Consider the following 3,261-nt stretch of genomic DNA (forward strand, 5'->3'; position numbering starts at 1 on the left):
TTTGTTAATCTTCCTTGAATCTGTTCTAACTCTCTCTCTCTCTCTGTCTCTCTCTCTCACACACACACAAATAAATAAGCAACAAAAACACACACACACACACACATGACAGTACCCCCCCCCCCTCCCACACACACACACACAACCACACTGTACCTGTTCCAGAGGATAGTATCAGGACAAGGCTATGCGTTGTTTGCCAGCAGTGTGAGGTCCAGATAAGGTCCAGATAACATCGGTACAGGATCAATGTGAAGGTCACCTGGACATCAGAGACGGGTTAGAGGGCCGGTCAGAGTGATGGTCAGAGGGCCGGTCAGAGTGAGGGTCAGAGGGCCGGTCAGAGTGAGGGTCAGAGTGATGGTCAGAGTGAGGGTCAGAGGGCCGGTCAGAGTGAGGGTCAGAGTGATGGTCAGAGTGATGGTCAGAGGGCCGGTCAGAGTGATGGTCAGAGGGCCGGTCAGAGTGAGGGTCAGAGGGCCGGTCAGAGTGAGGGTCAGAGGGCCGGTCAGAGTGAGGGTCAGAGGGCCGGTCAGAGGGCCGGTCAGAGGGCCTGTCAGAGTGAGGGTCAGAGGGCCGGTCAGAGGGCCGGTCAGAGGTCAGAGGGTCGGTCAGAGGGCCGGTCAGAGTGATGGTCAGAGGGCCGGTCAGAGGTCAGAGGGCCGGTCAGAGGTCAGAGGGCCGGTCAGAGGGCCGGTCAGAGGTCAGAGTGACGGTCAGAGGGCCGGTCAGAGGGCCTGTCAGAGGTCAGAGGGCCGGTCAGAGGTCAGAGGGCCGGTCAGAGTGAGGGTCAGAGTGAGGGTCAGAGGGCCGGTCAGAGGGCCGGTCAGAGGGCCGGTCCTTGAGGAGGTGGGGTAGGGAACAGTTCAAACGCTGTGATGGGCGCAGATAATAAAGTCCTCTCAAACTAATGTGCTCTTTTATGTCCTCTTCTTTCCAACGTTCGATAGCAATTCATCTAGATGGACGGTATTTGTCTTGGTGTGTGTTGCTGTATGCGTATGGAGTGTGTTGGTGTGTGTGTATGGTGTGTGTGTGTGTGTGTGTGTGCGAGCGTGCGCGTGTGTGTGTCTCCACTCGTCCTGCACCACTGCCTCAAATCCTCTATTGTTGGACAACTTTATGTACATGCAAGTTCTGTACACAGAGTGAACACAAATCAATGCGCTTCACCAGACAAAAGATTAAAAACCAGAGCTAAAAACAGATCGAGAAGAGTTGATGTAAGTAAGGTATATGTAGACAAGAGAAACGCAGTGCAGGGGTGTTACTGGCTGGCCTGTCATAACTCAACCCACCTGAAGGGGGAGGCAGTGAGGCACGGGGGGGGGGGGGCAGGCAGCATGGAGCTTTAATATCACACATTAACACTAAATCACACCTCTTTACTGAGGCTCACTCCTGACGGGGCTCATTCTGATGACATCATGGCCTCATCAGCTATTCAGATGACAGATGACGTTGAGCTAATTACATTTCAACCACCATCCCTCACGATGATAGAGTGTGTTCCGGTAGCATGAGTAGAATATGAATATGGGGGGGGGGGGGTTGAGAAGAATGAGTTTGGGAAGTAAGAGGTGGTGGAGGAGGGACGGAGGGAAGGACATTATGGTTATGTCAAAGTTAATGAATGATTGAGTGAGGAAGGGGGGGAATAATAGGATTCATAGAGGAAGAAGAAGAGAGGGAAAGAGGGAGAGAATGATTAAAAGAGCATTGTGGAGAGAGAGAGAGAGAGAGAGAGAGAGTAGGAGAGGAGAGCAACAGAGCTGCTAACATTGAGTCTACTGACAAATAATCTTGATTTGAAGTGGGCTAAATTCAAAGAAACCCTGTAAATACACTTGAGGTCTTAAACGGGTCTATCAATAAATTCATTTCAAAGTATTAATTTGGTCTCATGCCATGTTGACAGATCTTAATTGTGATCTGTCACTGGATGTCACTTCATTCAACAAGATTCAAGATCCGTTTAATTAGCCATGTATATAGTACAGACATTCTAGGAGTTTGTCTAGGGTAACGGCATACGCTGTAGATGACAGCTAGATCTGTTATTTAACCTTTATTTAACCAGATAAAAAGCATTGAGATAAAATCTCTTTTACAATACTGACCTGGCCAAGAAGGCAGCAAAGTTTCACATTGAAAGACACAAGGACATATCCATATCCTATCAGTCTTAAATACATACCATGTCAGTTTTAAATACTTACATTTCCCTTATGGATACGGGTGAAAAAACTATGGGTCCTCTGGGACTGTGCTGAGAGAAGCAGGAACGGTTCGTTTATCTGCCTAGAAATCAGCTGTGCTTTCTGAGCCTGGTTGCCCTTTCAGCAGAAATACAGATTTGTTGAGGCGGTCGGCTGTTTCTGGGAAGTTAAGGAAAGTATTCTTCATATTTGTTATAGAAAAATAGTGTTAACAGTCTGAAGTACTGTAAGAAGCGTAAAAACAGTGTGGGGGAACCAGCTACAGTTAAGACGTGGGAAACAATGTTGATATTTAGTGCACTGTCCCTTGAAGAGCATTATGGTGTGTTGCTTCCCCTTCAGCCAGTGAACAGTCTAGCATGGACCCAGGTCTATGGAAAAGGGGAAATCAATGGATCGTCATTGGTGTTTTTATTACGCATTATAAACATCTTTATACAATTTGTGGAAAATATACTGTGCTGTTAACCATTGTGTCTCTGGAGAAGACAGATTTTCTCATGTCCCTTTTCCGTTTCCTCTGCTTAGTTTCTCATCAGTCTGAGTCTTACCCCTGTCTGTATGTTTTTTGACCATCATATAATCCCACGTGAAGGGCCACAAAGTGGAACAACCAAATATTTCATTATAACCACTTATGTAAAAATTAGCAAATGGACCCAGCAAGAGTGATCGGAGTGACCCACATGCCAGATGTTTATAAATGGCTCATCCTTGATAAGCTTGCAAGTCGGCATTTTGTTGTACTGTCAGCTCAAAAGTTCATGGATGAAGTCTCCGACGCAAATTCAGCCAAGGCACGTACGTCACAGCCGGGGGTCAGCAGAGGTTAATCTGTCACGCATGACGCAGCACCAGCTGACTGTAGCTGTCATAGCATTGGTCAGCTCACTAGAGCGCAGGTATTTAAGCTGTCAAAACATGTCATTGTTCGCGCTTGCTTTACTGCTGTCGTAATTGCATGCTCGCTGCTTCCGCGTTCTCTGCTCTGGCGTTCTGCCATTCCTGCTATTGCTCGCTGCTCCGCGTCTTGCTCGCGTTC

The sequence above is a fragment of the Borostomias antarcticus genome, assembly GCF_949987555.1.
Source record: "Borostomias antarcticus genome assembly, chromosome: 1".
NCBI lineage: Eukaryota > Metazoa > Chordata > Actinopteri > Stomiiformes > Stomiidae > Borostomias > Borostomias antarcticus.